Genomic DNA, 7296 nt, shown 5'->3' on the forward strand with positions numbered 1-7296 from the left:
GTGGAAATAGCAGAAGGTCAGGTGGGAATAGGGTTCAGAGGCTGGAGGGCAGGGTCACTCTGCAGATGTGCCGTAGGAGGAGCCTGGAAGTCTTGATGGGACAATGGAGGGCCCTAAGTAGCCGGTAAAGGAATGTGGACAGCATCCTGCAGGGGACGTGAAGCCACGGAAGGGTTGTAGGTAGGAGGTGGGCATGGTCAGGTTTCTCTCTAGAAGCAGGTCCGAGGGGGGCATATACGTCAAGCAGGTACTCAGTATTTGTTGAACTGACCTTGGAAACGTGGAAGAAGTCCCCTCCCTCTGGCCAGATCAAGGAAGGGGAGGGCGGAAGACTTATCTCCTGTGCCCATTTCAACCCCTCGGTAACAGCTTCCTGAGTGCTGTGTCGAGAAGGGTCCTGAAGTCTGGAATCTAGAAGAAATGAGGTTTGCAACGCAGCGGCCAAACTTGCCGCAGACATGACAAGCGGGGAGGTGACGATGTGGTGGCTCATGTGCTACATATTAAATCTGAGCGGCTCTTGCCAGATAATTAACAGAAGGAAAACAAAAACACATGTTTTCCAGAACTCATTTGTACTCAGGAAACCCAGCCTTGCTCCTCGTCAATGCCAGCGAGGATCAGTTCTAACTTATGTGGAAGAGAGTCATCCGGGGACACGGAATCCTCTCCCCTTCACACCCCCACAATGTAAATGCCTCCTAGTTCTTGACACAGAGTGAGATTCTACCATTAAGCTTTTCTTTAGGGCAAGGCAGCTAAGGTCCTGTAGAACCAAAGAGGCTACAAGAGAAGAGAAATCAACCCATCGTTGAACTTGTCACTCACCCGACTCCATCAGTGACCTGCTACATGCGAGGCCCAGCTCTTAGGAGGGGAGGGGCATTCACTGCTCCGTCGGACAATACAATATTAAAGGAAACTTGACTATCCAAGTGGCCCTCATTGCACGGGAGGCTGAATGGGTGCCAGCTGGAGGCCTGGATCACAGCCCAAAGACCCCCTCCTCCGGCGTAAAATGGCCTCGAAGACTTGCATTTCATCTTCCAAATTTATGCAATCTTAAAATTCCACTCCATAATATACAACATCTGGATTTGTTTTAATGTAGATATTCTCGACATCAAGTAGTATTTAAATTACTTGCCAGTAAATGAAAAGGATACCCCAGGTGGACGCCCCGTGTTTTTCCTGTAACTTTGCACAGGCACCCCCAGTATTGACCTCCCAGCTGTGTGACATTGGGTAAATCGCTTCACCTCTCGGAGTTGAGAAATAGAGGATGGGAGGAGTAAAACAGATGAACACAGCACAGACCTTGGCGTATATTAGGCCCTCGATACATTGTAGGTAAATGCCCGCGTCCAGGGCCCCCGGGGTCATGCCGACCACAGTGAGAATTAATTAGTTGTATACAATTAGGCCCGAGGAGAATGGGACTGTTAAAGGGTCAGTTTGCATGTTGGATAACTGTTATTTCCCCTCGCTGTAAATGGCTGGGATGTTGCTGCGAGAACAGAAAGGGAGGAGGGGTTCATCCCTGTGGAGAATCCTGGAGGGCTTCAAGGAGATGGTGTTGGAGCTGGACCTGTGCCTCTGAGGACAGGTTCTTTCCCCCCTCAAGAATGAAATGTAAGACTGGATCATCTGGTTGGGTCTGAGCCTGGAGAGCCTAGTCTGAGTTAAGGAGACTACAGGGTTTTTTTTATCCATTTGGCCAGAGGGAGCCGTTGAGTACTTTTGAGCATGGCGGAGCTCTGTAGAAGAAAGATTATGAGAACATAAGCCTCTGAGGACAGGTTCCTTCCCCCTCTGTGTGGTTCCTGCTGTATCCCCTGTGCCTGCAACCGAGTGTGTCCAATAATGGATATTTGAATGAATGAATGAATGAATGATCAAATCACTGACAGCAGGCTTTTGGATAGACTGGAGAGGCCATGCTGTTGGGCAGAAGGACCAGTCCAGAGGCTGTGGCAGTGCTCAGGGGCCACAGGTGTCGTCCCTCCTCAGGGGTTGGCAGTGGGACAGGGTCAGGAGCAGCTGGGGGGGGGGTGGTGGGAGAAGACTCTGGGAACCTCACCCTTCTCCTGTTCTCTGCACCTTCCGTGGAGCACTGACCGCTCTCTGAATTTGGGGAAAGCTTCAGGGCAACATAATTCATCCTGACAGCCCTGGCCAAGTGTTCTCCCAGAGCCTCTGTTCCCCTCTGCTCCCTGTTCAGATTGGAACACAGTCCGGGCACGCTCGAGAGAGGAAATAGTCATTTGCATCTGAACATGAAACAGCATTTTCTGAGGCTGCAAGCAGGGCCCAGCTGGTGTGCGCTGGGCTCGCTCACAATTGCAACCAGCTTGTTTCAATTTGGGGCTGGAGGTTTAGGGGTAGGACTTCCCATGCCGCTTCCCAGGGGGAAGACACTCACATCCTCGCGCTCGAGCGAAGACACGGAGCTGGAGCCCGCGGTCCCGGCTGTCTTGGCTGCAGAGTGGACTTCCCCGGGGGTAGGGAGAGGAAGGAAGGGACAGGGGTGTACAGGGCATTCTTTGCAAACCTCCTGGGGGCAGCTGCTTTTGGAAATTCGATAAATCCAGTGGGAGCCGTAGGGAGCGGCCCCGCTGGTCCTGGAGCTGTCCGACGATGTTGAACACCTACTATGTTTGGACCGTTTTGCCAGATGCTTTGCTTTGTGGTTTTTCTGCAGGAGGCAGGTGTGGTGGGGGCCTGAAGAAAGAAGTAGGCGGCTGGCCGAGGCCTTATCTTGTTTTGAAAAATGATAAATTAAAGTTGAAAAAGTCACTGGGGTGAGAGTTCAAGGGGACCCATTGGAAGCCCGCTGCCCCAAGTGAGCCTCCATTCATCCTGCTGTGTGATCCCTTTAAGTCAGGGCGGAGTGCACACACAAGCTAATGCGTGTGGAGCTGCCCCTTTTCGCTCCCTGCCCCTCTTTCTCATGCCCACGTCTCTGAAATCTCCTCTCCTGACTGTAATAGTCCAGAACCCGGCTGCAAGGGTCTGCTTGTCCCTGGACCCTTCCCGTGGTCCCCACGGCTGCATCCACCAGCACAGAGGCAGGGGACCCTGGGCGCTCAGTGGATCAAGGCTGCAAAGGGCCACAATGATGGGAAAGCCCTCTCGTAGGGGAGGGGCTGGCATGGTATTCTGCAAATATCTCAGGCTCTACAGGTGGGCAGTTCTGGAGCGGGTACTGGCTCTATTGCCTAACAGCTGCGTAAGCTCAGGCAACAGCGGACTTACCTAACACTTCACAACCACAGCTAACGCAGGGTGCCCGGCGGTTGAGTCGGTTAAGGCAGTCAACTCTTGATTTCGGCTCCGGCCGTCATCTCATGGTTCGGTTCCTGAGACTGAGCCCCACGTTGGGCTCTGTGCTCTGTGCTAACCTCGAGGAGCCTGCTAGGAAGTCTCTCTCTGCCCCTCCCTGCTCATGCTTGCACGCACACTCTCTCTTTCAAAACAAATAAATGAAAAGCTTCTTAAAAAACGTTTGTTTATTTATTGGGGGCGGGGGGGCAGAAAGAGAGGGAGAGAAAGAGACAGAGAATCCCAAGCAGGCTCTATACTATCAGTGCGGAGCCCGCCTCGGGGCTTGAACTCTTGAACCATGAGATCATGACCTGAGCCAAAGCCAAGAGTCCGAAGCTTAACTGACTCAGCCACCCAGGCGCCCCACAAAACAAATAAACTTAAAAAGACAACCATAACAACTAACGTGGCCACTGGTCTTTTCCAAGTGCTTTGAGGAACTCACCTTACTGCCATGATCACCGGAAGAATGACAATTACCCTCATTATAGGCCCAAGGAGGTTATACCGCTTGTCCCAGTAAGTGGTAAACGTAGGATTTGAGCCCAGGCCCTCCGACTCCAAAGTGAACCTGCCTTAACACTACCGTGTGCTGCCTTCGGCCAGCTTGGTGCGCACAGTAATAGGTACTAGTCAGTCCCCCTCCCCCAAGCCCTCTCTTCAAGGAGCCAGGGCTCCCGCAGAAAGTTCTCTGGCAGCAGTGGAGGAGCTCTCTGTTAATTAGGTGTTTCATTTCACTGCCAGCCTTTTGTTTTTCCCCTGGAGATCTGGCAGTATTTCCAATAAAGGGTGTTTCAAAGAAAGAAATAGAAAAAGACAGTGAGTGCCTCCCAGGTTGGGGACTGCAAAGTTTCTTGGGGGCGGGGGCGGGCGGGGGGGGAACAATTAGGCCATTGTCTGCATTGTTAGGACTTCCTGGGAAGGTAGCTGTGGGCCTTACACCCCAGCTTTATCTTTACAGTGACCACATTTCAACTCCCCTTTTTTCCCCTTCCCTTTGGTCAGTAGTGGTATATTTTATTCTCACACGGCCCACTCTTTATTCCCCCGCCCCGCAACTCCCCACCAAAAGATTAAGGTTTTGGTTTTGGACTTAGAATAAGGATAAGGCAAGGGTCTGCTCGTGTCTAAAAAGAACTGAGTATTTTTCAAAGCCTGCTGCTGCTGCTGAGGCACGGACAGTTTCCTTGTGGCGAGCACTCTGGGATCTCCTCGAGCCAGAGACCTGTGTCTCTGAGAAAGGCCTTGGCGTTCAACTCCGGATTGATCAGCGCTACTTTCGTGAGAGACCCGGAACACCAAGACGTTCTCTCTCCCGGCGTTCCTTGCGCCTAGTTTTCACCAGCCAGACAAAAACCACCTAGACTTTCTCCAGATGCTAGGAAGGAATTGGGGTTATGGAACACGGCCTGCGTGGCTGCAAACTTCCTCATTTCCGCAACGGGCTGTAAGGGCGTAGAGTCGGAGCTTCCTTATTCTACTGCTATGTTCGTGTTCCCTTTTGCCTCCTCCAGCAGCTCAGTTCTTTACCTGACTGCGTGGCCCTGACCGTCACTCCTGGGAGGTCTAAACCTGTCCCAGATCTGAATACACGGGGTTTCTGTGATCTTCCACCAACTTTTACCACTGGTCACATTAGTTCATGTGGCAAGCACACCAACCTGCCTGCTGTGAGTCTTGAGTGTCAGTTCAAGACCCGTTGTTGTGTCCCCTGGTAGAAATATTCCTTCCCCGGGAATTAAGACCTCTAAGCCAGCAGAGCCCAAATCTGCAGGAATGGGAGTAAAATTTTTGCCAATGGGCCATTAGCATTAACGGTAAAAGGGGCACCTTCTCCTCTTGGGCGTTTACGCCCGAGTAGCTCGGCTATGGGAAAACGGCACCCGGCGTGAATTGGTGGTTCTGACCGAATTCCTTGTGGCCTAGCAGCTTGCCCCGGCAAATATTGCCATCTAGCAGCTACCGGAACTGAGTCTTTAATATGTCATTCCCCCATTCTATCTGTGAGACTGCCTGCTGCTGCCTCACCAAGTTCATGATGAGACTCACGGTCATGAGCCCGTTGTCCTTCTTCTGTAGAAAATGAGCTTCGTGGTCAGAAGCAAGGCTGTGTGGGATTCCACGATGGAGAATAAGGCATTTTTAGGTCTACGGGTGGCGATGTTGTCAGAAACATTGTGGGCGGGGAGATCAGATCCATGTACATATTGCTGTCGGTTTCAGTGAGGATAAATCGCTACCCCCTACCTGATCAGACCAGGCGGCTGAATACTGTCCCTGCGAGCGAAGCCATGCCTAATGCTCAGCTATGTTCTCTGCAGTTGGTGGGTTGGACGCTCATGCATGGGTTCTATGGCGTAGACTTCTTCGACCAAAGTCAGTCTGGCTGTAGCACTGCTAACCTCCATCCCTGAAACCATGACCACCTTGTTCATGAGGCCAGGGAACAAACATCAAAGTGGTTGGGAAGAGAAACTACCTAACACAGGATGGGAGATCGCGACCACTTGATTATTGAGTGTTCCTTTGCTGTGGACAGCATATTTTGTGGGTGTGAACATCGACACAGACACAAACAGCCTCAGGCTCTGTGCCCATTCGGAGAGCTCCGCCCCAGACCTCCTCGCTACCCGTTCTCTTATCTTGTTCTTTCCAAGACCCTGTCCATCTAGCCATTGCGAGCACCCTACGTCTTCCCAGTAAGCTCTGAACGCAGTGGGAGGGGGATCTATTTTGGCTATTCAGATGCTGCTGAGTTTAAGACCTAATTAATGGAGAACCAGGAGGTACAGAAAAATAAGGATTGATGCTTTTCCTTCTCCCAGCTCAGCTTCCCATCCCAGCGCTTGGGTTTTCAGAAAGGGCAGAAGGCCAAGCACATGGAAAGCTCCAGGCAGCCCAGCAGGAGGAGAGGTGAGTCATTTACTTCTTGAGGAATTAGGTTCAGTAATGTCCCATTAATCCGGTTTCATCAGGAAATGAGCTGTGTCACCTAAGCAAATTTTCCAATAACTGAACCTCCCCCTTTCATGTGCCAAAACTTGATTTAATCATTTTCGATGGAAGTCTTTCTAAAACCAATTACATGCTTCCCTGACTATTTCAGTGGAGGATCCTGCCCATATGCTAACCTTTCCTTGAGGACATGGGGACCACTTACTTATAAGGTTCTAATTTAAGAAAAAATAAGGAGCTATTTGCCCCAATAATGAATTTCCCCATCCTTGCTGTGAGTTTTGAGTTAATCTGCCTACCATAATCATTTTATTTGTTTCCAGCCTCACTTTCTCATGCTCTTTGGTGGCTGTGTGACAAGCCAGACAAGAATGGGTTTTGGAGTCAGATCCAAACACGAATTCTAGCCCTGCCACTTACGGTCTCTGGGCCCCAGGGCTTTCATATGCAATACAAGTACAAGCTGCTTGTTTCTCGTGTGTCTAAAAATTTCTACCATTCGGTATCATGGTGAGGGCCAAGTACATATTAAGAGGGAAGACCCAATGGTGTGACAGCACCTAATACATTGCAGCTGGTTAATAATAAACATTACCTCCCAGTGAGTGGGTTTGCTTCTTACACTGCAATTTCCTTACCATTCCAACTTGCTATGTCTAGTCTGCAAAGGGTCACCTGTTTAGGTCTTTAAGCCATTCAAATGCCACAGTCAAGCTCGATCTTTAATGCCCTCTTCAAGCTTTTCTGTTTAAGAATTACAGATGCGTCACTGCTCAACTCTTAGAGAAAGAGGAGAAGGTATTTTCTTACTAAACTATTGCTAAGCTCTCAGAGGTGCAGAGAACCATGGAAACTTCCCATACCACCCTCTCCCTTTATTCCCTGCCCCCCCCCCCAACCTGATTCCTTTCCTTGAGAAGCACTCTGCCCTTCATGCAACTGGTAAGGCATGAATAGCAAGTGGGAAATCAGTAGTGAGGGGTATGCTAGTTGCATTTCTTTTTAAAATTTGAGTCC

Source organism: Prionailurus bengalensis, chromosome C1 (genome assembly GCF_016509475.1).
Source record: "Prionailurus bengalensis isolate Pbe53 chromosome C1, Fcat_Pben_1.1_paternal_pri, whole genome shotgun sequence".
NCBI lineage: Eukaryota > Metazoa > Chordata > Mammalia > Carnivora > Felidae > Prionailurus > Prionailurus bengalensis.